General features: G+C 43.1%; 1 protein-coding gene and 1 long non-coding RNA gene across 5 annotated transcripts in view; both read right to left on the bottom strand.

The window, feature by feature from the left end:
• Positions 1-17453, bottom strand: part of LOC135911057 (sodium-dependent noradrenaline transporter-like) — a 119329-nt gene that overhangs the window by 32751 nt on the left and 69125 nt on the right. The window lies entirely within an intron of this gene.
• On the bottom strand, positions 1461-14524 carry LOC139054762 (uncharacterized). 2 transcript variants are annotated; one of them, XR_011511497.1, is made up of 5 exons: positions 14435-14524; positions 13560-13602; positions 12637-12742; positions 10855-10923; positions 1461-3976 (listed from the first exon to the last, which is right to left on the bottom strand). It is a non-coding gene; the product is annotated as an uncharacterized lncRNA (long non-coding RNA). The 2 variants fall into 2 exon arrangements; XR_011511498.1 differs by lacking the exon at positions 14435-14524 and adding an exon at positions 13679-13750.

The raw sequence follows: 17453 nt of genomic DNA, 5'->3' as shown, positions 1-17453 counted from the left end.
CTGAGACTTTCGTTGTTTTGCAAGGATTCACACACTGTAAACAGAAAAACACCCGGATGGGCGTTTTTTGCTTGTCCTCTAGCGCATTCCCTTTTGTACATCTTTTTCCTCCCATTGAATGGGCGTACGATAAAACTCCCATGCCATGGGCATTAATTTGGCACAAAACGGGGGTACCGTAATACGCCCACTTCACCCCCTTCACCCCCATTTGACGGGGAGGTACAATGGGAGTTTTGTGAAGGAATTAAAGGCATTTTAGTTTAGGTGCGGCAAGCACGTAGCGAAATGCTTGGTGGCGCGGGTCACGCGCTTACGCAGCACCAGACGGAACACCGCAGGCCAAAATGTCGAACGCCGGCGATCAAGGCTCAAGGGAACTCGTCCGTCCGTGAGCTGCCACCCGAGCAGGCGTCGCACCTGCTCGGAGCGAACGCCGGCGTCCGACACGGTGGCCTCCGGTATTCCGTCTGCTGCTGCATAGGCGCGGCGTACCGCCACGAAGCATTTCGCCGCGGGCTCGCCGCACGTGGTCCAATCGACGGCACACGGCCACCGCTGAATCGACCAAGTCACGCGCACACGTGGTCCAATGGTGAATGAACCCGTCACTGCCCGTCTTCATTTTTTCCTTTCGCTGATCACAGAGCCCCCCTCGTTGCAAAGCTTTTATACAATCGTCCTATCGAAAATGCTAGTTACCGGAAGTGCCTCCGAGGCCAGCAAACGCCTTCGAGAGCAGTTGCTACTTGCTGAAAGGAAAAATGCACGAGACACACATTGACAGCAAAGAAAATTTATTAAACACCAAATGTAAGAAATATATGTTCACTTTCGGGTCCAAAAGAAAGCAAATTTCTGCCCCAGTAAAATAATTGTCTTGGTTTTAAAACAGAATACTGTACATTGTAAGCATGCGTGCCAGTTACTAGTATTCTACATGTCCTAACACAATGAAATTAGCAAATGAAAGAAATGCTATGAAATCTTATCTCGTTTCATACTGAACTGTAACTACATAGCCATGTGTTTGAACTGTTACTTTGCACTGACACTCCACACTTTTGCACAGACTATATATTGAGCTTGCTTGACTAACAGTAAAACTCCACTTGGGCCTAGTTGGTACATAATTCTGAACTTAAACTTACAGCGCAAACACCTAAGACGGACCACAAAAGGCAGATACGGCACACACTGGCGCTAACTGACAACTTCTTTATTTCTTTGTCATCGATGCTTATATAAACCCTAGGCCACACAACCGCACAGACTACATTACAGAGATCTACCAAATTACCGCATAAGCAAACGTAGGAAGTCAAATGCAGATGGGTGCAGGGACAAAGATATGTCACTGATGCAATTATCGCCTTGCCTTTTTATGTGGTAGGCCTCTAAGGCAAGCTGCACATGCTCATTCTTGCTTTTGCCAAGAATCGACATCCTATCAAGTCGTGTCTCACAATTGATGTAAGGGTTTCCATGCGCAACAAGGTGCACTCCTCTACCTACATTCTTGTTTACTTTTTTGCGCATGTTCCCTGCGTGGTCCCTTAAATACATAAGGTCATCTATCAACTCAAGGGAGTTGCTTGCAGGCATAGTGTTCCTTTGGCTTTTTCTTCGCCGAACAAGCTTTTAAAGCTATGCTCACGCACCTGCGGAGAGAGCAGAGGAGGAGGCCAAATTCGGCATAGTGCTTCATATGTGTCGCGCGCTGTCGGCGTGGTTTACACCATTCCACTCTCATGTGGTAAGATATAGCTTGGCTAGATAGGGCATTGTGTCAATGAGCTACTCAAGGAACATGCGCAAAAAGTAAACAAAAATGTAGAGAGCAGCGCACCTTGGTGCGCATATAAACTCTTGCAACAATTGTGAGGCACAACTTGACGGGACGTCGATTCTAGGCAAAAGCAAGAATGAGCATGCGCGGCTTACCATAGAGGCCTACCACATAAAAAGGCAAGGCGATAATTGCATCAGTGAGATATCTTTGTCCCTGCACCCATCTGAATTTGACTTCCTACGTTTGCTTATGTGATAATTTGGCAGATCTCTGTAATGTAATCTGAGTGCCTGCACGGTTGTATGGTCTAGGGTTTATATTGCATCGACGACGAAGAAATAAAAAAGTTGTTAGCCTCGATGTGTCGTATGTTCCTTTTGTGGTCCGTCTTAGGTGTTTGTGCTGTAAGTTTAAGTTGCTTGACTAAGCCATTCTAAATTAACAGTGGCTTGTATAATGAGGCTGATCAGTGGTATTTTGCATGGACTAGCACACAAATATGATAAATGTCAAAGTACTAAATTAAGAAATTGGGACTCAACACACAAACAAGCTACATAATTTAGTGTAGTTGTTGGGCTGTATTTCCAAGCAGGCTATTAAAAATAAACCGTATTTTACAGACCAGAACCCACCTGCTGATTATGAGACATGCCGTAGCGAGTAACCCCGGATTAATTTGGGCAACCTGGGCTTCTTTAACATGCACCTAAATCTAAGTACACGGGTGCTTTTGCATTTCATTCCCACTGAAATGCAGTTTTGTTTACGACTAGATTTGCGAAAGTTCCGAACAGGATTCCCCCTATATTTTTACAGTGGGCACTCTTTAAATGGAGCCTCAAGGGGCCGGGGAAATTGGTTCCATTTACCAGGCATTCTATTCAGTGCGAGACATTGCAGACAGCCAACCAACCATCATGATGGTGTCCTGTTTAGGCGGTAGTTTCGCTTAAGCGATTTTCGTTTATGAAGGTTCCACTGCAGTTCTTAATAGTGGATGAGTTGTGTTCTGCATGGACACTTTAGCATGGCTACCATGTTTAGTTGAATATTGTGCAAGCAGCAACATTTCACTGTACCCAGTGCAATATATAAAGCCAGCAATGTAACATGCTGCAAATGCAGCCACGAACAAGTAACTCCCCTATCATACCCAATAACAGCATCTTTAGACGAGATTAGTACTGGTTTCTCATGTTTAAATGCCTTGTTTTCAGAAATCAAATCCTCCTGATCACATTGGTTTCCAATCGTGTCATTCCCCGCGCTGAGGTCATTTGAGATTTCATTTAATTGCACTTCAGATAGCATATTGGTCTTATTTAAAAAGCACGTGGCATCACAGTCACCACATAGATATAGAATTCGAGCTGCAACACAGTAGCAGACATTCTGAGGTAGATGCCTAATTATTCTTTTGAATTGGGATGCATACTTAAAACACTGCTATGCAATTGCAGACAGGGCTGGTAGTGTAACAACCAGGACAGATTTAACGGACATACAGGAGCAAAATTGTGTGAGCTTTGAATAAATATTCTCTCTGAGGAACCATGCTGTCCAGTTATAAAATGGGGATCGAAATAAAGTAGTTGGATAGCAAACCTGCATTTCATTAAGTAAATAAAATACTGTTCATGCTACCTTCCAGGGTGCACACTACATTCTCTTTCTTTGAATGTGAATTTGTTACCTTGCCATGGGTTGCCAAATGTATGGGTGTATCGTTGGTCGAGGGTGGATATAGGTCTCAGGCTAGAGGAAATATTTCGACAAGGAGACTTGCCAGGTTGAACAACGAATGTCTCAGGCTGGAGCCATTTGGTTCCCTTGCAATGATGTTGGCTCCAGCTTGAGACTTTTTTTGTTGGACAACTGTTGACAATTAATGTCGCCATCTTTTCATTTACCCTCGTCTTATTCAACCCATTGCTCCACGCAGGAGCTGCACTTTCTTTAAGAATAAAAATATTAATGAGCTCAAAGGCTTTGTGCATGGCTGCGTCCCCAAGTGCAAAAATTCGTTTTCAATGAATGACAGAGTTGGTACCTTTCTTGAGAATTCAATAAGAAGAACCAAAATTAAGCTAACAGACTGGTTATGACGACAAGTAAACATGAATTGATGTGGAGTGCCATTTCTTCATTTCACACCAGGCTTGGGGCCAGCCGGACTTCTTCCTAAAATTGAGAAAATTTTTCTAATTAATTACATATTAAGAGTATTCTCTTCATAACCTAAAAATTTAAAAAAATTGTTATTTGGTTATTCATATTTAGTTGGGAACAGCGCGAAGAACACTGACGAAGTAAGGGCGTATACAGTAATGACACATAGTGCTGGCTGACTACAGATTTAATATTAGAACAGACAAACAGTTAAGTACTTTGGAATGCTTCCTAAAAGCCATAAAAAACCAAAGCAGGAAGCAGTTGTACGAAATAATGTATGTGCATGAAAAATGCACTTGATCATCGGTTTGCAGATATGTGTGCCATTTACTTGTCAGTTAACAAAACGTGTTACACTGAAACATTTCTCCTACAATTTGGCAATTCTGTGGGCACTGATTATTGCTTGGGTCAGTTGGCTGCTGTTGTTACTGCTATTAGTGTATGGTGAAGTGTAATGTAGATGGGGAAGTGCTACTGACAACTACGAACATTGACAAATTTTGCTGCACCAGGATAATGCACGCATTGTCCTGCTGCAGCAAAACTTTCCAGTAAACTTTCACAGTTCTCTGTAGTACGTTCCCATCTGTCTCGCCTCGCACTGTTTCATCTATAGCGCTTCACCATACTATAATATGCGCCACCAACTGACACAAAATTCTACCCTTTTGAAGTTCCTACTGCTACTTCGCACTCGTCACATTCAGGCTGCCAGCCGTACTAAGCCCAATGTAGTATAACGGCATGGACTGGCAGCACATGTCATGGATTTACTCTGGTGTAATGGGACCACAGAAGCAAACGAAGACAAAGACATGCAGGACACAAGTGCTTAAACTCTGGCTTTAATAAGAAAACAGACATATACAACACGTAGTGACGTTATTAATTCAAAAACAAATTCTTCATGCAATTTAATTGAGAATGACTGATGCATTCGTCCTTTTCACGCTAATCTGCCACAGCTTAATTATCTTATGTACATTTGCTCATTATTTCTGGCAACAAGTTTCGAAGAACACTGGAACGAACAACTCTATTTTGCAGTGCATCACAATGTGCGGATGAGAGTTGTTGCACACAAACTTCATTAGCCTCAATCTCAAATTATTACAATACGTGTCTATGCAATGCAAGCATGACTGGATAGCAATGGCAGACTGTACATAACCTCCGTTGAACAGTGCAACGCCTGCAAATTGTGCTGCACGCAACAAACTAATTAGTTTGTTTTCCTGGCTTTAGTCTTTTTTTCTCATCAGAGCAAATCTCTCTTCACATGTTTCATACAAAAAAAAATGTTTGCCCGTAGGGACCAGCTATACAATTACTCACGAAAATAAAATCCCAAATGCATACGAAACAACTGCAACCACTTCTTTACTTCATCATTTCATTCATTATATTCCCTAGTCATGCCTGATTTAGTTGCGCAAATCCTTTTTCTCAGGCCCTTGTAAGGAGAGTTTTGTGCTGCAACAAAAGGCAGAAGCCAAAAAAAGGAAGAGGTTGGTTGTGGCTTGAAGCACAATATGCATCTAGTGAGCTAGGCTGCAAGCGTTGCGTAGTCTGCTGCCATCACAAGGCCGTGCCTACATTGGACAGATGGGATGGTCTATTAATGCGAAATCAGGGAGATTGAGGCAGTATGAGTCATCTGTGTGAAACAACCATCCCTCACACAATGGTAAATGCTGCAAAGAATGTGACCGCGGTCCTGTGTTCCACAAAACTTGCGTTGTAGCGAGATATTATGACCTGACAACATGCAACGTAATTGTGGTTTGCAACATTTAAAAATAATGATAAATGTATCAGTGATCCATTAGTTGCACTGCATAAAGAATTTCTTTTAACAGATATCATCACATAATGTCTCCACCTGTTATTAAATATTGCGTTTCCTTATATTAAAGCTTGAAGTGAGATCCGGTGCTTGTGTCATGCGTACATATCTTTCTTCGTTTACTTTTTGTGGTGCCAACACACCAGAATTTGTATAACCAAATGACCACACTGCATTTGTCACGTTATAGTGGTGCTTGCAAAGCCTCGCAAACAGCAGCCTATTTGGTCAAAACGTGCTTTTGTACATATGCCTTTCCAAAAAGAAAAGCTGCGAAAAGGTAACAGAATCAACAGCAGTAGGTTAAATCCACTGCAATGCTTTACTTTTCTGCCTTTATTATTCGTTGCACCTAAGTGGATAAGCCAGAGTGTGAATGTTACAGAAATGCAGCAAATAAGTTGTTGAAATTATGCAAAAATGTTAACGCAACTAAGCATAGATTTATGTGCAATAATAGACACCACTCAGTTCCTTTCCTTCTGACACAAACGTAGTATATCTTATTTTTTTGGCATGAAGAAAAGCATATGTAGACCAGGCAATATTTGAATGAGAGCCTTCACGATTAAGCACCACTATGTGACCATTAGGGTACATACACTGTAAATAATACAGATGATGTCCCGAATATCACAAGTGCAACATATTAGCGAAAGTAGCAACCATTAACCCCGAAACTAATCAAATCCCACAAAAAAGTGGCTGTGGCTTAGCTAAGGTTAAGGCCAGGATGCGAAGCATACTAGCCTTTATTTTAGTTGTTGAACCACTGTTTAGCCTGGTGAACTGCTGTTGCTTGGCTAAATTTGGTTCGGCTAGACGAAGAAACAACTCATCCAGGCGAGCGCACGAGCTGAGACTCGGCTATGTAGCTACGCGGCCGCAAGCGAGCGCACGTGTTGAGCCTCCGCTTTTGCAGCTGTTATGACGTCATATGGTAGCTACGCGGCCGCGCGCGCCGCAGCAAGGAAGAGCATGGTTGTGCGGCTAGTATGCTTCGCACAATAAAAAAGAGATGTGTCAGTGCAGCACCTATATTCTGAAGTTACAGGAAAGTGGCATGCTTGTTAACAAACCTACAACCACGGCACATTTGTATGTGGCCAACCCCTGTCTCTTTATGTGCTTTCGTGCCTTTGACAAGGTGTTACTAGATATTTATTTGCTTGTCTGTTGCAAAAACATCAATTATCAGGTCCGTGCACAGTGCACCATGCCATTTATCTATGTGGACTCACTTTGTGTCCTTAGCACTGCTCTCACCTGTTCAGAACTAACAATCGCAAAAAGACTTGTTCTACTTAAATCTACATGTCTCAACATGTGGGTTCTGCAGTTAAAATAAGGTAATTATAAGTAAAACGAATGACATGTTCTGATTAACTTTGTTTTCATAATCTAATTGTTTATTTGGACACATAACCAGTCAGATCATTTGCACTAACACAAGAAAACAAATTCAACACACTGGTTTATACTGGTCGGTGCTCTTTTGACTTTAGTACACACTGAACAAACGACAGGCAGTGAGAAATACCAACAACCACTAACTTCCAGACGGCATTATTAGTCACATGTGCACATGATATAGCTACAAAAACCCAAACGAAAGTAAACAAAGAAAAAACTACATTTTAACAGAAAAAGAACAAGACAAAACAAATTTCTTCTGGTAGCTAAGTCACAATCAAGGTGCAAACGCCAGCTATAGTTCGGCAAGCACACATTTAGTTATTTTGCTCAGTCGCTCAATATCACAATTTCTTGTTTGACAGCAACACTGACGGGACATCTGTGCATATCGTTATTGCACATGCCATTTTTGCTCGCCCCAAAATCCTTTCGTGGTTATTCATTTAGTACCTGCTTCGCCTGTACTGGCGTTGCAAGGGGATATACATTCTATGTAATGTAACTTACAGTCAAATCAAACAAACAAAGCAGGGAGGGAATTATCTTTGAAAACTATGCAATCATTTGCAGGCGGAAAAACCTTGCAGTCCCTTTGGTCCAAGGAAAAAACAATGTGAGGCATCACCACTAAGGAAATGAATAAACCTGTTTAGTGTAATCTCTTCCTTGTGAGGTATGATGATAGCCTGATATGAATTTCCCTATCTCTACATGTTTGGAACAGTATATGCTGTGAAATAACTTTAACTGAAGAGATTTCCTAGTCTTTTCAATCCTGCCATTGCAGCTTACCCTTACTCTCAGTAATACAAAGCCATTTAGTACGATTTCAAATTTTGAATTTGAGAGTCAGCGAATAAAGATATGGTTTTACGGTGTGTCACCGATACCTTCACATAGGTAGTATGAAGCAAACCCAGCCTTGCTTTTTTCATCCACTCTGTCCTTTTTGATACTGTCACACGCAGTGGGACGACACTATCATGAAAAGTGCTGGCAGTGGAGGCGAATGCTATGTCTGTCTCATTTCAATGCATCTCTGAAACTACAGATTATGCAACCCCCAGTACTAAACACGTGGGAAGACTGTGCACATAATACCACGCCATATCAGCACATCTAGTCTTTCCACACGCAGCAGATCACCTCTAGAACAGGGTGTGCAGGCTGCAGATGTGCTCAGCTGCGCTAGAAATGAAGACACACATGGACTGGGCCCCTCTGAGGACCCCCTTAAAAGCTCCGTTTGTCATATTTTGTTTCTGCAATAGGCTAGTGCAAAGAGTGAATTTGCTTCATTCCTGAATAAAGGGAAAATCAGACATCCACCCGTTCATAGCAATTGCTACAAAGGAAACTCATACGGATTCCTCGAAAGAAAAGCCTCATAGTTGAAGAAAAATTCGTCCTGGTCCGGGACTCGAACCCGGGACCACCGTTTTTCCGGGGCAGCCGCTCTACCATATGAGCTAACCAGGCGGCTAGCAGATGGCAGGGCGAAGTCGAATTTGTCAACAACACAAAGCAAAGGCAAGAGTTTGACGTAGTAGTTCTGCGGAAACCCGCAAGGTGGAGAGACGTAAGAATAAAGGGAAAATCCTGGTTAGCTCAGATCGTAGACCGGCTGCCCCGGAAAGGCAGTGGTCCAAGGTTCAAGTCCGGGACCAGGACGAATTTTTCTTCAACTATGAGGCCTTTCTTTCGAGGAATTCGTATGGGTTTCCTTTGTAGCAATTGCTACGAACGGGTGGATGTCTGATTTTCCCTGTGCTTCAAATGTGCTTCATCCAAAGTATGTTATCGCGACCATGCTGCTCTGTCGCACCTAGGCTCCCTGCGCTTGAGCGGAAGTTGTATTTTCTTCTATACGTTTGTTCAGGCTGTCATTAAACAGTTGGTAGTTTGGCAATTCACTGTCTTCCTTTCTTCTATCCCTTTTCAAGAAATGTATTTTGCGCCACAATGTATACCTAGGAAATCTGAGCACCAACTTGCCCAAGAAGAAGTCCTTTTGGAACATCTACACAGGGTGTTTCGACTAATGTCATACCAAGTGAGCACACTACAAACCTTGCGTGCATCGTTTTCATGACTCTTTCGATGACCATATTTCGTTTTCAGTGACTTTATCAACTAAGTATCTAGCGGCAGCTTGAACGTAGGCACTCATAAGAACTCGCACCAGGCTTGGTCGAATACGTCCAGTACTGCATCACTGAGTAGTGAACCATGCTGTAAGAGTTGGCAACTGAATTGCCACCTTGAGATTGAAACTTTTCAACCTTACAATCAAGGCTTCAATTGCCCAGCCAGCTAGCTGCAGCAAAGGTGTGAACTATAGTCATCTGATGTCACATTCTATGTCATAGCGATAGCAGCTGATCTCTCTAGTGGTGGCCCTCAAGGCCAACAGGCATCCCTTTCTGTGCACGTGCTTGTGTAGGACTACGCAGATGGTGCCAGTTTGTTCTTCAGCATTAACACTATGTTCACGCTGTATCGGGAACACATTTTCTTACTCAGTGCAATAGCCCTTGAACCTACATAATTGCCACCAACCTTTCCTTTGCCATGTCATTTGCTTCTGCCTTGATGTCATGGAGCAACTTCAGCTAGCTGAAGCATTGATGTTGTTTAAGTACCCACACAGCCTTGCAGTTTTCCAACCTGAACGTTGCTTCATTAAAAGCTGACATGATTTGGTCTCAGCAGACAGATCAGAGTTAAAAAAGAACACTCATAAACTTCTTTCAAAGTCATTCTAACCTCGTCAATAATCCCGGGCCTTTTGATTTGTTATTCAGCATTGTCCAAAGCAAGTTGGCTCTTAAAAATCAAAATAACAACTTTGTGAGGGCAGCTACTGGGCTACCTGTCTCTTCAGCGAGCCTGAAATGTCTCCCAGCCATCAAAGCAAGAGCGAAAAAAAACGACAATGAAAAGTGTGGCAGACAAAATGTTCATGTAAATGCATATGTTTATGGACAGTTACACTAACTGAAAAAGATAGTGGCTTCCCAGTACAGTCTTGATGTACGTAGTTGTTTCGGTCACAAACAGCCAGTTGCCCAGTCCGGCACAAGCACAGTGTAAAGATGCTTATAAATTAAAATTTGTTGTGTGTGCATGTGGTGCAGTGTACCACATTTCATTTTCCTGAGGCTGCAGTACACTGGGAAGACTGGTTGCTACTTCAATAGGAAGCCCTTACAGTATTGCAGCCCTTTGTTCAGATCTTGCTGCAGATTTTATCAAATGCGAATGCAAACTGTTTTGCAGGACACGTCAGTTCAGTTCAAGCAATTAGACCGAGTAACCCAAGAAATACTTCAAGCCTCCAAAACGTTTTAATACAGTCCCTAGTTTAGTACAGGTTTTCGCCTGATGTTTTGGCTTCTACGGTATAATGCTGTGTATAAGGCTTGCTAGGTACTAGTGGTTTGATGTGCACACTCTCTTGTGTTACTATAATTACAACATGTAACAAAGATTTTCCTTCCTCATAAATGTTTGGACACAGTGCCTGTGAGCTCATCTTTTAACCTGTTTTTCATTCGATCTGTGCATTTACATCGAACGTAAACTACAAAATATCAGTACTGAGAATCGCAAAAGAACACACCTGCGTAACGATTCTGCCGAGATCGTTGGAGTGGTCAGTCACAGGATGCAACACCGGTAGAAAGGCATCCTGAGGTAAAGCAAAATAAAAATCGTTGTAAGATGCGGATCAAAAATTTTATTCTGTGAGGCTTTTGGCATGTATACTAATTACTACATTTGTATGTAAAATAGTTTTGCATAATAGCTGAGCAAGGTTAACGTCTCGCCCTGTGACTGTCAGCCAGTGCTACTCATGGCAATGGTGACAAATATGGCACATCCTTTCAAATGGAACTTTTGTGCATTACATGAATTGAACTTAGGTTCACATAATACATGACACCTGTGGTTAGAAGGATGTGTTGCATGCCACACCAACGCCACAAGTGGCACTGCCTAACACTTCCAGGGCCAGACTTAGTACATAAACAATACAAATGTGCAACAAAGTGAACAGGTGGATAGCTGCTGCTATAACTCAAAGATTGCATGCACTATGCAGATGTGAATGCAGCTCCCATCAGGATAGAGTTGCCCTTTGGTGCACTTCATTTCTCTTCCTCTTTTGTCTTCATTGCATGCTGGTGCCATATGGTAATAATGAACAAAAATTAAGCACCTCAGTTCCCATTCCTGTTTTGCTACATGCTGTAAAGTCATCCAAATGCGCTTAAGACTCTTAAGGATGTACTTTAGCCATTTTGTCTTGACAATATTGGTACTGAGCATAATGCATCATGCAAGAAACTTGCACATGCCGGGCACCGCTATAGACACTGCGACCTCTGCAGTTTCTACACAATCTGGCATAATGTGCTCAAGCTGCCTGTAAACACAGGAGGGTGTCTATGATACATTAAGAAGCTCAGCAAACATGAGAAGGGCCTAAAATGAAGGTCAGAGAAGCAAAGCAAATTTTTAACCATTCCTCTCTATGTTGCTATGAATGTGAAGGTGCCAGCAAATGATGTATTTTAACTGTGTTTTTAATGGTGCAATACTAGAGAGCACATTTTTGCAATAATAATGTGACAGAGAAGAACAATGACAGAAACTAACTTAATGAATATTTTTCTAAACTTGCATGAGGGTTTCGTCATTATGCTGATGCACACACCTGCATATCTCTACTGTGAAGTCTTGTTTCGGTTTCCTATTTTATTTTCACATAGTAATTTACATCATACACTTGTCCTGAAATACATCACGTTAGGCTCCTTCAGTATTTCTTTTCTTACTGGAACACACATGCCTATACAGGGCGCACACTCAAATACATGCAAAGCTGCCACGGGACTGGCCATTTGAGGTCGACATGTTTGTACAGCGCAAAAGACGAGGACTGAAGGAAGAACACAACACAGGTGCTGTCACACACACACTCAAGGCACTCTGCGGGATTCTCAGGCTTTTTTCATGCTCCTACAAACACGTTATGTAGCACATATTGAGCCACAGAAAGCTGTACTGGAAAATGTTCACGTTGCACTACAATTTTATAATTGAGACTTTTTATCAAATTATAATATCTGAGTTGATTATTTGATTAAGAATAATTAGGTAATTAGGCAAAATGCAGAAAATCTAAGTATTTCCAAGAGACAGGAAATAACATTACCTAGGTTCTGTGCAGCTAGGTGGCATATGCATATTTTTTTAAGTTTGCTAAAGTTACGTGGGATAACCTGCATACGTCCCATGGTACAGGTGTCACACCAATCACTCTAAGTGATGCCGCTAAACTAGCCATTGCACTTAAAACATATAGGGTAATAAAAGTAAACTCTAGGTAAGAGCATACCAAGACCTCTATTGCTGAAAAGGGAAACTGATGGGAGGCGACTGATCTCCGGTTATGAAGCTGCTTCATCCTCACAGCTGGCAACAGAACGACCGCAACCACAGTCCTGAAATAAAAGAGAAAAAGTTGACACTACAATGATCACATAGAACACGAAAAAGCTGGTCGCCAGTTTATCTTGGAGAGCATCTGCTGCTACATTAGGTTTTGTATATTGGTCAGCTTATTGTTAAACTAAGCTTGCCAAAATTTTATACCTTAATGGCTTTGCTCTTTACAAACTAAAACCTTTGCCTAACTCATACACTTATGCACTACTTAAGCTATGAGATGTTTACTGATCCCTTACAATGAATGGCTTCTAAGACAAATTATTTCACACAAAAGGATGCATAACTTATGAGTGTTACTGACATTGAATACCAAGGTATTACCTTTTTATAATAGACGATGGCAGACTTCAAGCACATTTTTCTCACAGATACAGGTTGATCGGTCTGCCTTTCTTTTTTCACCAGCAGTAGAAATATTGTTATTAATATTCGTGCAATATAGGATGATGCTATGATGTGTGATATGATCCTGAGTTGAAAAGCGCCACTTTTTTGTGTGAATTTGGCACCTAGAAGTCAAAACTCAATATCTGTACCCAATACGCAACGGCACAGCAGCAAAGTAATTAAACATTAAACAAGTCCAGGTATCCAGTGCACAGCGCCAGCTGTTGAATAACAACACTGCACAAGCATCGACTGTATAGATGTAGCGTAGTATGTGCACGGCAGGCGTAGTGGCGGCCTCCAGCAAAGAACACAGCCATGGAGCGACGCGCCCGTATGAGCCATCGCCGGCAATTCTATCGCGTAAATTGAGCACAGGCATCGTTTTCTGGCCGCCGAGGTGCCGGCGCCACTGGTACTCACCTGCTCCGGCCGCCGAGGTTCAAGTGACGGCGTATCCAGTAATCTGTATCAAAGAAGGACACTGTTACCGCCAAGCAGTACGCTAACTATAAACTATAAAGCGTTTCTTATACTCTGACCGGCAGTTCATGCGGCGTTGACCCGTAGTGCCGTTGGAAGCTCACCACACGCTTTTAATACCACAAACGCGCCGCCGACGTTTCACGCCCGTAGATCAAAGTCGACGGGCGCAGGCTCTACATGCTACACGCCGCAGTCGCACACTCCCTGCACAATCAGCGGCGTGAGCGCGAAGAGACACAGACGATAGCACGGCGCGTACTGGCAAATCTGCACAATGCGCGCTTAGTGAGCGGCCTACTGCACACAATCGCACGAGCTAGGGGACTGGCGCCGCGTACGCGCCAGCTAGCAGATACCGCGCACAAAGAAGCGCCGCCGGTTCTCGCTCAAATGATCGCTGTACAAACACTCACACACGCGCACCGCAGTAAACCCTTAACGAGCCGCCACATTTTCAAGCCGCGGTTAGGCGGCAAAGCTTAGCTCACCTTGCACTGCACATAACTATTATGGTAATGGCTTGCGCTTCGAGGAACATGTCGAATGTTCACATCCACCCTATTAAAGACGCGGCACAGTCCCTCATCATGTAAAATTCTAATGTTTAAGTACACTCGCTTGACCCTAAACACTCAAGTCACCTCGATTACGACAAAGCTCGAAGAAACACAGTGATCGTGCAAAATGGTTCTAGACGGCCAACTGTCGCGCCATGTTGTACTGAGACCTTCAATAAGTCATATCAGCGCGTCTCTTCACTTAGAACATATTCACACTCATAGAACGTGTAATAATCGTTCAAAGTCACTTACCGTGGTGTCTTGGGGGTTCAATGCTGAGAGAAACAACAACCACGGTAGAAGAATGCGCCGCCGCTGACAATGGCTGCCCCTTTGCGGCATTCAACGCCCGCGCGCGCGCTCCGAAGGCTTGTGCTCCTCCGCGCGTAGTTCCGACCGCTCCGACTTTCGGCGTCCTGTGTGCAGCGCCAAGGCGCGGCTACTCCGAACAGAAAAACAGCGCCGACACACATTGCGCGGGATATTTCGAATGTGACTGCAGAAATAATCCTACTGAAATTGTCGCTGCGGCTGCCTGCCTTGTTGGTCACGGCTGAGTTATTCTTTTCTCTATTTGGCTCGTCTCAGATATGGGTGTATTTCAACACTCCCACTTTCCCGTACGCCACCGTTATTCCTTGAAAACCCCCATTTTACAACCGCAATGACCCTTCAAATGGGGCCGGGGGTATAATAATGGTTCTAGCTTATTTTACTTCTTCTCGTGGTAGTAGTCATTTTAGGCTAGAGGGGAAAAATGGCATATGAACTGTTAAAACGCCCATATGGGCTCATTTGTGTTTACAGTGCAGGAGGCATATAATTTTAATCACTGGCTAGGTGCTTCGCAATTATGTCGTACATAAAACATGTTATGCTCTAATAGATGACGTTTTGATAGAGAATTGTTACATGCAGTAAGCTTGCAATAACTACACTTGAACTCTGTCCTTCTCACGATTACGAAGATGCAATAAATGGGGTAAAACTAAATTTTCAATGGACGCACTTATTTGGCCACAGAAAAGCATAGACAGCATATCTTTCAGCAAAAAACAAATGCGGATTTGAAGTAGCACCGTGCTGTCAGTACCGAGAGTTCAACTCCAGGAGGCGTGCATACGCATTATGGAAATTTTATGGCAACTGACTCTGAATTATGGTAACTTACACAATTATGGCCACTTACACCCAATGAAGTAACGAACAACCACTGCAACGACGTTGGTTATCAGGCATTTGTTAGCCGAGGTATTGCAGTTGCGGCCACCACTTGTGATTATGCTTCATTCCACGCTTCCATTCCCAAAGCTAAGGAGCAGTGCACGCAGCGGAAGAATCCCGAATCTTCCATACAGTAGTCATGACGCTTATGGTATCATTAAGAAACATGCTCGCGTTTATGTCCGAAGGCGTGCAGCCACGCACGAGCACTTTAGAGGGCAAGTTGGTTGGCTTTCGCACGGCAGGAGTGGCGTAGCCAGAGATTTCGTTCGAGGGGGGTGGGGGAGGGCTCACGTTGCAGTTAGGCATCCTCCTAATAGAATTTGTCCATGCATCAAATACATTAATAATACCTGCATTTCAATTGCCAAAGATGCTGCAAACGAATTCTTGAACGCTACGCACTGTCAAGACAATGAAATTATGTAGTTTTTCCTAAAAGAATATACTTGTATGTCTTAAAAATTGTGTCCCAAAAAACTGATATCAATGCTGCCGTGGTTTCTGTCTATATAATAAGTAAAGAAAACATCACATGAACTTTAGAACTATATCAGTTTGAAACCGACAAAGCACTGCATAGCGCTGATATGAAAAATATAAAGGCCATGAAATGGGGGGGGGGGGGGAGGACCAGTTGAGGACAAATATTTTAATGAAACTTTGTTAACCTCCCTGCCTTTTTTTTTATTTGCAGCTCTCTCTCTATCTCTCTGTCGTTCAAGAACCTTGTTTATATTTTTGTATATATGCAATGACCAGTGGAAATGTCGCTGTCCTTTGTTACAACATATTGCACAGGAGCAGCTGTCACCGCTCATGTATTGTGTGTAAATGCACCGAAACTATAGTCGCAACAGAGAGCAAATATAAAAACCAGGAGTTCTCCAAATATACGAGGGCGAGTCAAATGAAAGTGGGCGAATGTGAATTATATGACAAATGGGGTACTTTATTTAAAAGTAGCCTCCATGAGCATTTAGACATTTGTCCCTTGCACTGACTAATGAGTCACGTGATTCGCGTCTGATAAAACTCCTTGGGTTGCTGCTTCAAAAGATCGGTAAATGACGTCGTCGTCCGATACCAATGTGGTCCCCTTGATCAGTTCTCTTTAAGCAATACAAAATGTGGAAGTCGAAAGGCGACAGGTCTGGGCTCTTTGGCGGATGTTGCAGCGTTTTCCACTTGAACTTTGCAAGCTTTGTGTTAGCCACATCAGAGACTGTTGGGACGAGCATAGCAGGGTAGCAAGATGACCCCATTTCTCAATTTTCCACGTCGTTCGTTCTTGATTGTGACGCGCATCCGATCTGACGTTTCACAATATCGGAAACGATTTATAGTCTCTCCAGGTTTAGCAAATTCGATCAATCATGGTCCCTGATAATAAAAAAAGATGTCAACAATACCTTTCCGGCAGAAATGATTGCCTTTGCTTTCCTTAGAGTGGTGAACTCAAATGTTTCCGCTGTAAGCTTTGCCGTCGTGTTTCAGGCTTGTAGCGGCACCATGATTCGTCCCCGGTCACGATTGCAAACAAGAAGTCGTCAGCCTCATTCTGATACCGGATCAGATGAGTCAAGGCAGCGCCGAACCTCTCCGTCTTCTGGCGGTGGTTCAATATCTTGGGCATCCATTGCGTACACAAGAGCCGTTAACCGAGATGTTCATGAATTACTGTATGAACCGAACCATGAGTGATGTCCAGACGCCCTGCCAATTCATCTGTGCTTGTCCTCCCTTCTTGTCTAATGAGCCTTTGGAATTGTGTTGAGGGTGATTGCACGGTGGCTTTGGAGCGGTCTTGGATTGTCTTTGCAACTTTCACGTCCTTCTTAGAACCATTTCCTCTAGTGCTTCACAGTGGTCAATGAAATGCAATGTTCAACGTGATCAACACGGCAACTAATTTCCTTTTTGGGAAACATCTTTAGCTGTCAAAAGCTTCAGCACACCATGTTGTTCAACTTCTGAAGTGGCCATTATGTCACGCAACCATGTTCAACCCAGTGTATTAGGGCATTAAAGAACGTTTATACTCACA

Source organism: Dermacentor albipictus, chromosome 1, assembly GCF_038994185.2.
Source record: "Dermacentor albipictus isolate Rhodes 1998 colony chromosome 1, USDA_Dalb.pri_finalv2, whole genome shotgun sequence".
Taxonomy (NCBI): domain Eukaryota; kingdom Metazoa; phylum Arthropoda; class Arachnida; order Ixodida; family Ixodidae; genus Dermacentor; species Dermacentor albipictus.
Note: the sequence above shows the minus strand (reverse complement) of the source record. Positions and strands in the feature narration are given on the sequence as shown.